Source organism: Anabrus simplex, chromosome 13 (assembly GCF_040414725.1).
Source record: "Anabrus simplex isolate iqAnaSimp1 chromosome 13, ASM4041472v1, whole genome shotgun sequence".
NCBI lineage: Eukaryota > Metazoa > Arthropoda > Insecta > Orthoptera > Tettigoniidae > Anabrus > Anabrus simplex.
This window is the reverse complement of record NC_090277.1, coordinates 39,339,943-39,358,038: the sequence shown is the minus strand read 5'-3', so window position 1 is coordinate 39,358,038 and position 18,096 is coordinate 39,339,943. Positions and strand designations below refer to the sequence as shown.

The following is an 18,096-nucleotide window of genomic DNA, read 5'->3' as shown; positions in this document are numbered from 1 at the left end:
AGGCAGACAGGAAATCAAACAATACACAAATATTCACAGTGACAATAAAAAACGTAGGTTAAGATTCTATGGACATATTAAAAGAATGCATCCAGACAGACTTATAAAACAAATAGTGGAATTCTATGAAAACACGACTAAAAGTCAAAACAGACACAATAAAATGGATTGGCGAAATCAAAACCGATTTGAAACAGGCAGGAATTACACAATCAGATGTCCAAAAAAGGGTAATCTTCAGATACAAAATTCACAAAGGGCAAGTTGACCAAGAGAAAAGACCAAAGAAGAAGACTGGAACAACCTGGTTTGAAGTCAGAAAGGAAGCCCACACTATAATAATGAATGAAATATGGGCGCAAAGGAAGGCAAATGCCCGCTTCTAAGTACTTTGCGTAGTCTTAATGGGCTTAGTCGCATATATATACTAAATGAATAGTATTAGTATCATTTATTAAAAACTAAGTTATCCGTCCCCCAGTGAGTGTGACTAGAAGGGTCTGAAATACATAGCGTAGAGTATGTAATTATTATAATGAAATACTATTTTTTCTGGAAAATTAATCGTAAGGAGATTACGATTTCAGGTATAAATGCAACTGTATAATTTTCAGAGAATCTCGTATGATCTGTAATAATATATTCTCTATGTCATAAAAAGGAATTTTAAAATTTTTGAAGGACAGTGACTGTGTTCTTCGACAGGGTACCTCTGGATTTAAACAGGAGGCCTCTGACAACCCATTGACCACGAGGAATATTATATTTGGCGGATAAATATGACAGACATGGCGTATATTGCTTGTTTTTCCTGATTAACATCCTGCGCTTGTTGCAAGTCCCTCTCGAAGCGAATGGTGGGATCTAACACCACCGCTTTATTACCTTTCTTATTGATGGCTATGGTGTCCATTCTTCTCGTTGAATCGTCGGTACAGAAGCATTGAACTTCTTCCTGCATCTCCCGTCCACGCTGTCTCAGGCCTTGAGCAATTGATGTCCTTACTCGATGGTGACGATTGTTATGCAGAATCCCAGCACATTTCCAAGTGTTTCGGTCTCGTTGCAACCGTTTTGGCAACGGTTGAGCTGAAAGTTCTACCGGTCACGACCTTTTTATAGCATTTATGTATTCGGATGAAAATAAAGGTGAGATAGGGTGAAGAAATTTTGGAAGCTCTGTTACATTCCCGCATGATGTTCTCGGTTCCGCAGAATCCGATGAATGAGAAATCCTAGTATCTATATCAGGACCTGTGGTAGACTTATTGTTCGTTGATTCCATCATGCTAGAAAGTTGAAGCTAGGGGAGAGAGAGATTTTATTTAATCTACACTCATGTTCATAAAAACCAGAACACCTCGAAAGACTAGAGATAGGACGCGTGCATTAGTATCTTCTGAACAAATGATTAGCATTTGAACTATGTCGGCCCTCAGGTTCAAGGTCCACATCGATATCTCGGCGCACCACCACCGACTGGTAAAATGTGCCTGCGGCTCTCGTTGTCGCTATAAACCGAAGGTAATGGATCAGTGTGACTTGAGCAGCCCTGCAGGATGCCTCGCAGACGTATGCGAGAACCGTACCGTCAAATGATTGAGTTTGAAAGAGGGCGCATTGTTGACATGAAAGAACGTGATGCATCCATCCGGGAAATTGCTGTTCGTGTGGGACGAAGTGTATCGGCAGTGCAACGGGTGTGTACAGAATGGTTCACAGAAGACCGTAGAAGACGACGAGATGTGGTTGGCCGCACCACTCAGACCACCCTCCGAGAAGATCAGCAGCTCATCCGAATGGCATTGCAGGACAGATCTGCGTCCTCCTAGGCTCGGGCGTAACAGTAGGACAGTGTAACACATCGTACACTATCAGGAGTGACAGTCCGTCGCCGTTTATTACGATCTGGGTTACCGAAGTGACATCCACTTCTCCGCCTACCTTTGACTAATGTGCAAAAACAAGCTAGACTGCAATGGTGTATGGAACGACGTCACCGGGGACAGGAATGGCAGCAGATAGTGTTTTCGGACGAATCCAGGTTCTGTTTGTTTGAAAATGATGGCTGCATTTTGGTTCGCCGCAGACAGGGGGAGAGGCATCACATTGACTGCATTCGCACAAGACATACAGCGCCACCTCAAGGCTTTATGGTATGGGATGCTATTGGGTGCAACCAAAAATCAGAGTTGGTGCGTGTCCACGGCACTGTGACCAGTTTGATATACGTGAATGACATCCTGCGACCCGTAGCCATACCCTTTCTATACGACACCCCAAACGCCATATTTCAGCAGGACAATGCGCGACCGCATGATGCTGCACGAACACGTACCTTCTTGTTGTCACAGGATGTCAGAATGTTGCCCTGGCCTGCCCATTCACCGGACTTGTCGCCAATCGAAAATGTGTGGGATATGGTGAAACAACGGTTGCGGCGCTGTGACCCAATGCCAACCACCAAAGATGAACTGTGGAACCAGATGAATTCAGTATGGATAGCTATACCCCTGGACGCCATTCGCGCCTTATACGCGTCGATGCCATCACACGTGGAAAAAGTTATCAGTGGCCATGGAGGACCCAGTGCCTACTAGGCAACAGGACACATGCTGAACCTAGGCGACTGAAATGCTAATGGTTTCTGCAGAACATACTAATGAACATGTCCTGTGAATATGAACTTTGGCGGATTCAACTTGTGTGTGTTGGTAGGTTAATGTCAGACGAACAAACTGACGTATGTGTCAAATTCATACTCTGCGTTCTGTCCGCTGGCGCCATGTCTTAGGACGCAGGATACGCTTCGGGAAAAGTGGAGGTGATAGAACACTAAAAGGCAAACAAATTTTGCATAAACATGTCAGGTCCGCAACCTAATAATTTCCGAAAAGTTCATGAATCCCCGATTCCAATGACGCAGTATACTTGGAGAGTTACAAAACAGTCAACCGGAGTGGTGGCATAGTGGTCACCGTACTTGTCTGCGAGCTTCGAAGACGTCGGTTCGAGTCTCGTCGCAGCTATATTTCTTGTACAAAATAAATTAATACCAGGTGTATGCATAAGTCTTTTCCGGTTTCACTATGAGATGGCGCCAACAAACAGTACGCAACGTATGAATTTGACACATACGTCAGTTTGTTCGTCTGACATCAACCTAACAACACACACAAGTTGAGTCCGCCAAACACTAGCGTCTGTGTTGTATCTTTCAGGGATCATGTCGACGTTTGTGCCCGCAAAAGAACATTTGCGGCACGCATTGCTTTTCTTATTTAATCAAAAGGAAAAGGCGGTGGAAAGTCATATGGTGAACACGCTCCATTGATTAGAAGATGCGAGATATGGTTTCTACAATTTAAACGTGGCGATTTGAATGTGAAAGACAGTGCGCGTTCTGGTAGACAACCAGCCCGGCAAAACCGTTAATGCAAAACGCTATCTCTAACAAATTATTATTTTAAATCACACATTGACCGAAAGACGACCAGAAAGGGTCAGAAGACATGGTAAAGTAATTTTGTTACACGACAATGCGCCGTCTCACATATCAAAACCAGTGAAAGACAATTTGAAATAGCTTGGATGGGACATTCTTCCGCATCCGCCGTACTCTCCCGACCTGGCACCATGTGACTATCACCTCTTCGCATCAGTGGGGCACGCGCTCGCAGAGCAGCACTTCAGCAATTTCGAGGAAGTTGGAAAATGGCTCGACGAATGGTTTGCCGCAAAAGACAAACAGTTTTCCTGGCATGGTATTCATAACTTACCTGAAACGTGAGTGAAGTGTGTAGAAGCCGATGGCCAATATTTTGAATAAACAAAAAATGAATTTCCTTTATATTTACGTGTTTTCTTTACCACAAAATCCGACAAAAAGTTATGCATACACCCGGTATTTGACCTAAACCCTTATATACGAGTTACTGTCGACTGTACATTGAAGCTTGTTGAATTTGGTTGGACGCAGGATCTGCCCACTCCTTGCTAAATGTTAGTAAAGACTTCTTTTTGAGAAAGCTTCCTTTGTCCATTTGAGGGAGTAAATGATCGAAGTGAAGTAGAGATACACAGGTCTCGAAATAAACCGAGACACTAAAGGGAATTACAGAGTGTTGGCTGCGCAGCTGCTACATAGAGAAATAATATCCAACGCCACGGAGGAAGTAACTGGATTCTCACTGCCAGAAAATGTCGGTGTGGAAGGGAGAGAAAGAGACTCGTGTTCATGAATGGACGTCAAGAAACTGAAGAAAAATAGCCGGGCTGAGTGGCTCAGACTGTTGAGGTGCTGGCAGGTTCGATCCTGGCTCAGTCCAGTGGTATTTGAAGTTGCTCAAATATGTCAGCCTTGTATCGGTAGATTTACTGGCATGTAAAAGAACTCCTGTGGAACTACATTCCAGTACCTGGGCATTTTCGAAAATCCTAAAAGTAGTTATTGGAGTGGGACGTAAAGCAAATAACGTTATTATTAGTGCCTGGCAATTGAAGGCCTAAAATTATCCAAAATGTACCTAAACTCTGGTAAAAAGGACGTAAAAATGCGATCCAAATTCATTCATAATTTTAGTTACATATTTAATGAAGGAAAATTCTTTCTTTCTTTCTTTCTTTCTTTCTTTCTTTCTTTCTTTCTTTCTTTCTTTCTTTCTTAATCCGTTTCCCCTCCAGGGTTGGATTTTCCCTCATACTCAGCGAAGGGTCTCACCTCTACCGCCTCAAAGGCAGTGTCCTGGAGCGTGAGACTTTGGGTAGCGAGATAAAAATGGGGAGGAGGACCAGTACCTCTCCCAGGCGGCCTCATCTGCTATGCTGAACAGGAGTCTTGTAGGGTGATTGGAAGGGATAGACAAGGAAGAGGGAAAGAAGCGGCCGTAGCCTTAAGTTAGATACCATCCCGGCATTTGCCTGGAGGATAAGTCGGAAACCATGGAAAACCACTTCGAAGATGGTTGAGGAGGGAATGGAACCCACCTCTACTCAATTGACCTCCAGAGGCTGAGTGAACCCCGTTCCAGCCCTCGTACCACTTTTCAAATTTCGTGGCAGAGCCGGGAATCGAAGCCGGGCCTCCGGGGGTGGCAGCTAATCACACTAATCACTACACTACAGAGGCGGACTATGAAGGTATATAATGTTTTAAAATGCGCAATTCTGGTGGAATTTAACATATAGTGTAAAAATATGTGAGTGAAATACTTCTTTCAGACATTATATATTTTTAGATGAACATAATTTTTAAAAAATACGTGTTTGTTAAAAAACAATTTAGAGTGAAGTATTTTTTTTCACCTAGATTGAATTCAGCGAGCCCGCAATAGACATCCTAGAGAAAGAAATTGAAATTAGTATAACTAGAATAATATATGGCTTAACCACACTAGGGTTACGGAGATTGGAATTCGAAAACCTTACCTCAGTTGGCTTTGCAGTATATAACATTAGTCATCTCCAGGTTCTTAGTTGTAAAAGATCGTCGATTATCAGGCAGCACGTTGGGTACCATCGAGATACTTCTGTCCATTCCCCCTGTGGGTGGGGCCGGTAGAATAACACCCACGGTATCCCTTACCTGTCGTAAGAGGCGACTAAAAAGGGCCCCAAGGGCTCTGAACTTTGGAGCGTGGGTTGGCGACCACGGGGCCCTCAGCTGAGTCCTGGCATTGCTTCCACTTACTTGTGCCAGGCTTCTCACTTTCATCTATTCTATCCGACCTCTCTTGGTCAACTCTTGTTCTTTTCCGACCCCGACGCTATTGGGTTTGCGAGGGCTAGGGAGTCTTTCATTTTCACGCCCTTCGTGGCCCATGTCTTTCTTTGACCGATATCTTCATTTTTCGAAGTGTCGGATCCCTTCCATTTTTCCCTCTGATTAGTGTTATATAGAGGATGGTTGCCTAGCTGTACTTCCTCTTAAAACAATAATCACCACCACCACCACCACCACTTCTGTCCACATCAACGAATGTTAAGGTTTCATACTTGAAATACGTGAGATCTTCCTCTTCAAAAACACTGACATCAAAATTTTCTCCTTTCAATATTTCACTTATGCTGCACATCATTTGATACCCGTGGATTTTTCAAGCACTAGTTTTATTTTAATTTCATTTTCTCTCCATTCAGATATGGTTCAAATATGTCTATGAATTAGTTTCAAAACTTGATATCATACGTAGTGTTTACTAATACTGATCTCGAAAATTATGACTTCCATAATGCCATTTAATCAAAATTAGGATGCAAGAATATGTTCTACGTAAGTGGTAGTGATGTCTGTCTTACGCGATCTTCCTGTTAGTAGATTCTTCATTTAATTTTAAAGTTAAATTAGTGCCAAATTCAACAGCCATCTTTATTTTATTGCTGTCCGACTCGTTGGCTGAATGGTCAGCGTACTGGCCTTCGGTTCAGAGGGTCCCGGGTTCGATTCCCGGCCGGGTCGGGAATTTTAACCTTCATTGGTTAATTCCAATGGCCCGGGGGCTGGGTGTATGTGCTGTCCCCAACATCCCTGCAACTCACACACCACACATAACACTATCCACCACCACAATAACACGCAGTTACCTACACATGGCAGATGCCGCCCAACTTCATCGGAGGGTCTGCCTTACAAGGGCTGCACTCGGCTAGAAATAGCCATACGAAATTATTATTATTATTATTATTATTATTATTATTATTATTATTATTATTATTTTATTGCTTGGCATTGATTGCACATTGTTCTTCTCGAGGCAACTAACCTAAACGTTACCAAACCTTGGAAGTTATAACGCACTACCATCTGGCGGAATTCACATTAGTTACATCTGATATAATCATATCAACGACATTAAAAATATAGACTGCTAATCTGATGGCCATCTTTGAATCTACTTGAACCTCTGGCAGCCATGACACTTGAAGGCAAAACATATGCTTATGTCCTCTGAATCTGCCATAGAAACGAGCTGGAGAAGTTATTGTGTGATGAAGTACGGTCTTTGAGAAGGTGTGCAAGGTTAAAATAAATAAATGAGTAAATAAATAAATAAAATAAATTAATTAATTAATTAAATGTAGGCTATGAATTCAGCAGAATGTAGTCAGGCGAGGTTTAACCGAGAGAGGTCCGGTAGAAATATTAAAGTGGTAAAGCTGGTAGGATACCGTATGTCGAAGGAATGCTACACTCAGCCAGGGGTCCGGTGGTCTCAACTTTAGAATCTGGGGTTACCCCATTTAGTGGCCCCTTACGACAGGCAGAGGATGCCGTAGAGATTTTCTACATCGCAACCAACGGACGTATGTGCTGCTTGTTGTACAGCAGTTCTCAGAAAGTAGCCATAAGTAGCAAAAAGCATAAAACATAACAAACCAGATCAAGAAGCAAAATTCAAAAGCTATAACAGAATGACACTGAAGGTATGTCATGAAAAGGCAGTGGTGTGAATTCCTCAATGAACTGCTGCACATATAACATGTCTTTCTGTAGTGAATGACTTTATTGTTAGGACATGACGCCGAATTATCCATACATACATACATACGTACGTAATTCTTGTTTTAACCAAGCAAATGCTCACCATATTCACTGCGCTTATTCCATTATAACATAAATGCAACATTAAGCATGTTTGAAAATGTCGTGTTTATTTTTAAATAAATCTTTAATTTTGGAATAACAAATAATCTCATAAATTCATTGGACTGATAAGGACTAACTGTCAAGAGCAAGAGGTGGAAGCCGCCATGACAGTTACAGGCAAAAGTTAGTTCGCTGTGCTTCAACCAGGGGCGCTGTAACGAGTATGTTTAGCAGTCTATATCTTTCATGTCGTTGCATCATATGGAGTGGGTATATCTATACTCCATACTATACTATACTCCATGTACCTCGTATAAATTAGATTTACAATTTTTTATTTTCAATATTTACAACGTCCATCTTATCTTTTGAAAATTGTCATTGATTCAGCGCTAAGAATACTTACCTTAGTAACCCTATGAAAAGAAATAACATTCATCTCCTGCCACCTTAAAATACACATTCTGCATTAAAATGCCCAACGTTGATTCACAGTTTGGTGACGAAATACCATGCCCTATCTGTAATATAATAATGTTGTAAGTCAGCGTTATGAGTAAATATTCACATAGGAAAAGCTCACCCTGAGAAAGGGAGAAATAAAATCGCAACACAATATGCTAGTAACATGAATGTTGGGGAAAGCTTACAGTTCACAGAAGACACCCCAATGGTCGCTGATCATGAAACTGAAAATATTAATCCTATGAAGAGTTGGGAGGATAGGATTTCAAACATTATGCAAAACGGTGATGATGATCTGCTGGAATCTTTTACTTCTGATGTTATGCAGTTCTTTGCAGATCAGGTAAATGAATTACCTGGCCCTCAACATCCTGCTGTTAGATATTACAAAAGTAGAAATTTAGAAAATAATCGTAAATCTATAATTATAAAAGGAAGTGTTTGTTTGTTTGTCTGTCTGTCTGTCTGTCTGTCTGTCTGTGCGCGATGCCCAGCAAAATCTACAACACTCAGATATCTGAAATTTTGAACATAGGTAAATGGAAAGGGGTCCGAATGCACCTCGAAGCCGGAATTTTCATTTTCGCTTTCGTTGGTGAGTTATGAACGAAAAACCATCGGAAAACGGGCATTGGGATACAAGGGCGTCCATACCCGGGGGCAAGATGGGTCCGCGGCCCCCCTCTAGCTCTCAGGGAAAGGCAAAAATCTAGTGTAGTCACGTGCTTTCCTTTCAAGAAAATGATTTAAAAATCAGTATTACGTAAAAGCGGAAGTACCGTCCCCTACCAACAGGCAGGGAATACCGTAGGTTATTCTACCGCAGAATACAAATCGCCATTTATCTTCCAAAATATTAAAATTACTACATACCCCCAGGTCTGGGCCCCCCTCTAGAAACTGTCATATGGGCGCCCATGTTGGGATATGACAATCCAACGTGCTGTCACCAAGATTAAATGCATCGAGACGCTGTCGCTAGGCAACGTACATAAGATAGGTAGAGAACACAATATTCTAGGAGCCATTTTACGTCCAGGGCGTAGGAAACCGTTTTTGGTCTTATATGGTGTGAGGGCATATGACGCTTTTGATGCTCTGCAATGAACACAGCTCTGAAACTGATGACGAATATTATTGAAGCCACCATCATTACTGAGCATGCTGCGGGCGAAGTAGTATTCCTAGGACTGTAAGTATATTGAGTAGGAAGCCATTTTCGGTCCGCGACTCGAGGAGCCATCAGCCCGTTATATTCGGAAGTGTTTGGGTGTATGAGTGCGAAGCCCAGTCAAATCTACGGCACACAGAGACCTGAAATTTTGACATAGGACAATCGCTTAAAGTTGTAGGACTCCATTTTCGAAAACGGTGCTTTTGCCGTTGTCAACTGTACGTGGATTGTTCAAGAGTTCGAAAGGCAAACACAATACAGTATACATCCTACCTCCAAATAGAAGGACATTAATATAGTTTATTCCGAAGCTCTATAAGGAAACAATATATTTTATATTATGTAACATGGTCTTTTACATGGTTTTAATATTATTTTTACAATCCATCAACCCGGTATCTTAAGCATTGAAAGTAACAATGTAATAAAAAGAAAATAATGCATTTTATGCAATTTATGTCAAAACGATATGAGTTAATAAATATAATGTTTTAATTTGCTTTTAAATAAATAGTTTAGAAACATCTAACGGTTCAATTAATAAACGCGGGCAAAGCTAGTATGACCATAAAACCTCTAGTAACCCACAGCGGAGGTCTAATTGGCAACGGGAGAAGAACAGAGAGCGTTATGCCTATGAGGTAGCCCAATGTCATTTCTATAATCAGAGGCGAAAAATTGCTCGCAAAATTTTGGACAAAACTGATGAGGCCCATTCTTGTAAAATCCCAATAACTACAATTTCGGATCATTTTGAAATGACTTTTGGTACCGAAAATAACAATTCTCCTCTTTCTCTTATGGAAAAAAGCACTGGCTTACCTGCTGATATTAATATTTCAGTAGATGATGTCCATAAGGCATTGTTGTTGTTTGAGTCATCAGTCCATAGACTGGTTTGATGCAGCCCTCCATGCCACCCTATCCTGTGCTAACCTTTTCATTTCTACGTAACTATTGCATCCTACATCTGCTCTAATCTGCTTGTCATATTCATACCTTGGTCTACCCCTACCGTTCTTACCACCTACACTTCCTTGAAAAACCAACTGAACAAGTCCTGGGTGTCTTAAGATGTGTCCTATCATTCTATCTCTTCTTCTTGTCAAATTTAGCCAAATCGATCTCCTCTCACCAATTCGATTCAATATCTCTTCATTCGTGATTCGATCTATCCATCTCACCTTCAGCATTCTTCTGTAACACCACATTTCAAAAGCTTCTATTCTCTTTCTTTCTGAGCTAGTTATCGTCCATGTTTCACTTCCATACAATGCCACGCTCCACACGAAAGTCTTCAAAAACATCTTTCTAATTCCGATATCAATGTTTGAAGTGAGCAAATTTCTTTTCTTAAGAAAGCTCTTCCTTGCTTGTGCTATTCTGCATTTTATGTCCTCCTTACTTCTGCCATCGTTAGTTATTTTACTACCCAAGTAACAATATTCATCTACTTCCTTTAAGACTTCCTTTCCTAATCTAACATTTCCTACATCACCTGCCTTCGTTCGACTGCACTCCATTACTTTTGTTTTGGACTTATTTATTTTCACCTGGTACTCCTTACCCAAGACTTCATCCATACCATTCAGCAACTTCTCGAGATCTTCTGCAGTCAGGCATTGTACAACATTAAAGTTGACACATCACCAGGCCCAGATCATATTACAGTTCGTGTATTACGAAACCTCAAGGTTACAAAATTTCTGACGTTACTCATCAACACGATGCTTCATTTGTCCTATGTACTTACAAAACTCAAAATGGCCAGAACAATTTTAATACATAAGGGTCGAGACATAAATGATATTAGAGACATATAACCATATATTCGGTGATCAGGAGAATAACTGAAACGAGTCCTAAATATGAGACTGCGTTCATATGTCACACTAATTCCTCATCAGCGTGGCTTCGTACCATTACTTGGGACTAATGTCAACGCTTGCCTCAGGAATGGTTGCCTCCAGGATTGTTGCGTCAATTTTTTTAGACGTCACAAAAGCATTTAAGTCTATCGGACTTGAACATTTCAAACGATCCCTTCGACAATCTGAAATTCCTCCAAACTTATGTAGACTAATTGAATCATTTCTTACAAAGAACACAGTTCAAATGGAAGCTGATAACAAGAAATCAAAACCCATCGAAATTAAGTGTGGCGTAGCTCAAGGTTCCCCTATCTCACCACTGCCGTTCAATTTAGCAATCAATACTGTAATACAAAATCTCACTGATCATGACATATGCCAACGTTATGGCTATATTTTGTCTGATGATCAATCAATACTGATCTACCGCCGTTATCCTTATTTGCTTTTGCAGATGACCTAGTCGTACTCAGCAAAACCGAAAATGATGCTACTACCTTGTTAAATTTAGCTGAAAGCAGCGCTTTACATATCCATCCTCTTAAAAACGAATCTATAATCCTGAAGAAAGGAAAATTATCTGAAGGAAACGTCACTACAGTCGAAGGATCAATAATCCCATCGATAAAAGAAAACAATGAAGGAATCAAGTATTTAGGAATTGACTTCAACAATTAAATTTCTCTTGACAGACATAAACTAATAAGCACAATAACTTCTGATTTAAATAATCTGGTATAAACATAACTTCTAAAACCAGAGCAAAAGATCAAGATTATTAACGAGTTTGTTTGGCCGGATTTGATCTATCAACTACAATCCTCTGACAAACTCTCAAACACTTTTCTTAAAGATCTGGGCAAAATTATAAGAAGTTCTGTAAAAGAAATACTGGTGCTACAGGATGATACTCCAAATTCGATGCTTTATAGTGCCAGAAAGGTCAGAGGGATGGGAATAATTTGCACAGAATGGGAAGCCAGTATACAGCATTACAATATTTGTAATTGCTTACTTCATGTTCAGGACGTTAATCTACCATAGGTAAGGAAGTTACCTGAAGAACAAGATATGGCACTCCACAGACTTGGCATAAAAAAAGAAAGTCTTCCCCCCAAAGATTGACGGAATAAAACTACGGTTCGTGAAATTATGAGAAATCGATCCTTTTAGTAGTGGTGCCGGTTACCACATAAAGGAAAGGGAGTAGTGTTACATTCAGACTGCCCGAAAGCAAACTCGTGGACGACTCATGAATCACCTCTGTCCTCTTCTGAACACATAAACGCAGTGAAGATGTCATGCAACCTCACCGCTGTCAGGTCGGTTTTCGGTAGGTCATTCAACAAAACCCGTTGCAGCCAGCAACGAGACAGAAACCCTTGGACATGTGCTGGGATTCTGCCGGAGCACTGAACTAATGCGCAACCACCGCCACAATCGTGTAAGAACGTCGATTGCTCAAGGCTTGAGACAGCGTGGATGAGAGGTGCACGAGGAGGTTCACTGCGTCTCTGTCGATGACGCTAACCGGAGGGCTGACATCATAGCCATCAACAGAAAGGACATTGAAGCAATGGTCGTACGCCCTACCATTCGCTTTGAAAGAGACCTAAATCAGCCTCGGGATGTGGACCTAGAAAAGTAGGCTATTTATGTTCAGTGCTTGCCTTACCTTTCGTCCAAGTATAAAATAGCTATCGATCGGTGGATTGTCAGAGGCCTGCTATTCGGAGCAAGAGGTACCCTCAGCAGTCAGACATCGACCTTCCTAAAAATTTGAAAGTTCCATTCTGCGAGCTAGAAGAAATATTAATACAGATACTGAGGGACACTCTACAAATCATTCATTTCCATCTCTACCTCTCACTAACCCCGGAAATAAGAAGATAACGTTTAAATTTTAATTTATCGATATTTTTTAAACTGCATTGAAATTGAAACTGTATTCCGGATCCAAATGGTCACTCTCATTGGAGGACGGATGATTTATTTCTTTTAATAAATCTCTCTCTCTCTCTCTACTAGAGAAATTATGTTTTAAGAGGTGACGGTTGAATTAATGATAATTCGAATGAGAATGAGCAGTAAAAATGTAGTCGAAAGGATGAATTTGCAAGACTTTAGAAACGACTACAAAAGGACCAATATGCCAAAAAACGTCATAAAAGCAAAAAATGACAGATAAAATTTTCTGGCTTACAATGACCCAGAATGAACATATGATATGATGGGTCTCTTGTCTTCGGACACTCGAGAAAAAAAAGGATTTTTCCTCAACTTCCGAGCCCTTAGTATTGAAGAAAAATAATCAATAGAAGAAGTAATTTGAGGACGCCATGTCTGCTGCTGGCATAGAATTCCTCCCTGTGGAAAGTCCTGACCAAAATAGTTTTCTTTTTCTTCTCAGTATTCACTGTGACCTGCACTACGTTTAACTTATTTATTCCCCCCCGGGTTTGACCGTCACACCTTAAATTGTATTTTATTCATGGAGCAATTTTTACTGTTTGTGGAACGCACGCCACTACTCATAAAGGTATATTGATCTCTGCCCTCACAGAATCCACGGTTAGTGTCCTGCCTCCTGCATCCTATAGGTCAGGGATGGCGAACCTATGACACGCGTGCCACTAGGTGACACGCGAACACGACTTCAGTGGCACGTCAGAAAACATACTAACATGTTTTAATGTTTTTAACATGCAATAGATAGGTCTAAAATCTACCAACATAGCGTTACGCTTTAATAAAGAAGTATGTCACAATTAATTTTATGGCCATAGTTTGTACACATTTTATTAGGTTAAAGCAATAAAAATATAACCTTATTAAAATTTATCGGTGATGTTTGCTCAAGTCCGACTCATTGGCTGAATGGTCAGCGTACTGGCCTTCGGTTCAGAAGGTCCCGGGTTCGATTCCCGGCCGGATTGGGGGTTTTAATCGCTTCTGATTAATTCTTCTGACTCGGACTGGATGTATGTGTCCGTCCAAACACGCTTCTCATCATATTCAGACAACACACTACACTACCAACCAAACACGCAATGGTGATTACATCCCTCCATATAGAATTGCCGCCAGGAAGGGCATCCGGCCGTAAAATAGGACCAAATCCACATGGGCGACGCAGTTCGCACCCGCGACCCCTCAGGTGTGTGAAAAAGCGGTAGCAAAAGAAGTGATGTTTGCACAAAATCATGAAACATTCTGTCGAATGGATTTTGTTCGTAATGCAATATAATACCCAAATTAAGTCAGATGATGGGTTTCACCATGATTTTTTTTTTTTTTGCTAGGGGCTTTACGTCGCACCGACACAGATAGGTCTTATAGCGACGATGGGATAGGAAAGGCCTAGGAGTTGGAAGGAAGCGGCCATGGCCTTAATTAAGGTACAGCCCCACCATTTGCCTGGTGTGAAAATGGGAAACCACGGAAAACCATCTTCAGGGCTGCCGATAGTGGGATTCGAACCTACTATCTCCCGGATGCAAGCTCACAGCCTCTACGCGCACGGCCAACTCGCCCTCACCATGATTTTAAAAGACAATAACTGGTGGCACACTGGACAGTAAAAAGTAATAGCCAAGACCTTAATAGACACGCTAGTCGACAAAGGTTTGCCATCCCTGCGGTATAGGTCATTCCATGTTAGGAAAACAGTATTTCTCTTATGACAACAGGGTTGCCATATCGAACGGCTCTACTGAACAGCTACACGAGAAAACCGTGGCATATACTTATATGGATGAAACTCATTACTTTAGTTCAAAATAAAACAACGAAGAAACTAAGCTACAATTTTTCAAAATATCTAAGGTACAGGGGTTGTAAAGAGAGGGTGGCTTATTTATGTTTTTACAGCAACATTGGTAAACTACTGCACATACTAAACCTTAGTATTGAAGTTCAAGGCAAACTGGGAGAAAGTAGACAACAGATAACTTTTGCACACTTGGGGTGGAGGATCCGTGCCGTCATATCGCCCTACGAAATGAATGGTAACAATTAAATGCACTTGTGGAAAAGTGGTAGAAGTGTGGCAAAAACAAAATGCATTGAAGAAACAAAAGCGAAATAACAAAATTAAGCACTGATAAAAATCGTAGCGAATTTCTGTGTGAGTACAAGTCATGCGGTGATGTATCGCTGCACATCACAGCATCAAAATCTTTAGTAACAACTGCTGTACAGTACAAGAATATTAGAATACACATATACATAAATAAAAGACTTTTCTACAATCGTGATAAGCTGCCGGCGATTCACAGCGTGTACGAGAGCAACTCAGAAGGAAAATGAAGGAAGGCAACAAAGTGTTGGCTGTTCCCGCCATTGAGCTTCCTCCTTGCGAATGTATTTAAGAAATAGAAAAGCTTAAGAAGTTATTTTGATAGCTCACGGGCAAAAGCATGCCCCATCCATTTTCTTTCTTTCATAATAAAATATAAATTACATTCTAATATTTCTTAATCACGAAAATTTTATGAGTGTGTATTCACTCCTTGTAGATCCATAACAGCAATACTGTTTATTTAACATGGAGTGAGCTATAGTACTACTAATACTTCAGCGTAATCTATTTACAGAATAAAAATTGAATCAGGAAGATAGAAATCCATGCGAACTATCAATAATTCGCTGGCTAAATATCGAGAGAACAGAACTCTTGAGAATTAAGAGTAGCTGAAGCATTACGCGATACCGTAATGATTAAGAGTAGTTCCACCACCACCACCACCACCACCACCACCACCACACCCCATGGCACTACAGCCCTTGAAGGGCCTTGGCCTACCAAGCGACCGCTGCTCAACCCGAAGGCCTGCAGATTACGAGGTGTCGTGTGGTCAGCACGACGAGTCCTCTCGGCCGTTATTCTTGGCTTTCTAGACCGGGGCCGCTATCTCACCGTCAGATAGCTCCTCAATTCTAATCACGTAGGCTGAGTGGACCTCGAACCAGCGTTCAGGTCCAGGTAAAAAATCCCTGACCTGGCCGGGAATCGAACCCGGGGCCTCCGGGTAAGAGGCATGCATGCTACCCCTACACCACGGGGCCGGCATTAAGAGTAGTTCCGCAAGGAAGTTTTATTGTACCTCTGTTTTCGTATATTTATACAGGACGTTCCAGGAGGATTGGTCGATATTCGGGGATATGGTAGGAATGATCATTTGAAGCAAAAATCTTCATATGGACATTTGCCCTATTCCGAATGGTTTCCCAGACAGAACACATTTAATGTACATTTGTTTTTGCCCTAGTGGTGCATACGCTTGTTTCTTACCCTACCAATCTCTTTGACATTTTATTCTAGTCCAATCTACCTCGTTGCTTTCAACCTCTTTGCTCGAGATGTCTTTCTGTCATTAAACTAGCTCCGTAGAACACGCATTTCTCCATGGTGTGGTGTGAGTGAAGTAGTGCGAGGGACTGAGAGTACATCAGAGAGAAGCATCAGTTAACTGTAGACATGATACTGTATAGGCTTATGCCGTGTCAAGGAAATAAGGTGAAATTCATCAGAAGAAATCTCGACTGTCTACTATAAAGGCTTCTTAAACAACGACTCTTTAAATTTAGACGTTATACTAGAAGTGGAAATGGTACGTTCATTCGCCACCAGATGGCTCCCAGGACGTGGCACAGCGCTAGCGTTCCAAGCGGAGGCAGACAGAACCATCGGAATCAGTCTAAGAGGTTCACATAACATGTGTACGTAACATATGACATGAGATGTGTATGACATTGTCACAAGCCTGGAATGAAACATCTGGCGATGAGGAACGTACGAATTTGGAAAACACCGAGACGAAGTAATAATAGTTAAGGGGTAAATCAAATCAAATATCAAGGTAGAGATAGACAAGCTCAAAGTCGCGTTCAAGGGTAATGGTTACAGCGATTTGCAGATTCATAGAGTCCTGCATCCCAGAGATACGACCAAGCAAAGCTCACAGAAGGAAGACGTGAATGTAACTAAGGGTAATGGTTACAGCGATTTGCAGATTCATAGAGTCCTGCATCCCAGAGATACGACCAAGCAAAGCTCACAGAAGGAAGACGTGAATGTAACTGCCTACTTGCCTTACATTCACAACACCACAGATAGAATTGCCAAGGTCCTCCGCAAACACAATATAAAAACTGTGTTTGGCACCGCCACTGAAATTGCTCACACTCTGAGTAAAACCAAGGGCAAATTGTCCCCACTTTTACATCCTGACGTATACGAAATTCCCTGTACTTGCGGTAAGGTATACATCGGCCAAACATGCCGGTCCATTGGTACCCGTATCAAGGAACATGAACGTAATATTCGTCTCAACCAACCAGACAAATCGGCAATAGCTGAGCACGCTGTATCGTCGGGTCATGATGTGATGTTCCAAGATGCTCGAGCTTTTACCCACACTAGACACTGCAGGTCCAGGATTATACGAGAAGCAGTGGAAATACGTAGACATCCTAACAATTTCAACAGGGACACCGGCTAGCAATTAAGTAATACCTGGTTGCCAGCCATTAAGAATTTGCGTAGGTAGTTCCCTTCCCCGTCCCTTCACTATTGTTATTTCGTCTCGGTGTTTTCCAAATTCGTACGTTCCCCGTCGTCAGATGTTTCATTCCAGGCTTGTGACAATGTCATACACATGTCATGTCATATTTATGTTATGTACACATGTTACGTGAACCTCTTAGACTGATTCTGATGGTTCTGTCAGCTTCCGCATCGAACGCTAGCGCTGTGCCACGTCCTGGGAGCCATCTGGTGGCGAATGAACGTACCATTTCCACTTTTATTATAACGTCTAAATTTAAAGAGTCATTGTTTAAGAAGCCTTTCTCGTGGGCAGTCGAGATTTCTTCTGATGACGCAGAGCACAATTTTCTGCGAAACGTAAAGAATTTCACCTTATTTTCTTGACACTTTATAAGCCCAAAAGCCTATATATTATCATGTCTATAAGTACGGGCCGTGAAAGCATCAATGG

General features: G+C 41.5%; 1 protein-coding gene across 1 annotated transcript in view; it reads left to right on the top strand.

The window, feature by feature from the left end:
- The window catches only part of LOC136884800 (prostaglandin E2 receptor EP3 subtype), a 393,559-nt gene that overhangs the window by 355,322 nt on the left and 20,141 nt on the right, over nt 1–18,096 (top strand). The gene's annotated exons all lie outside the window — the stretch shown is intronic.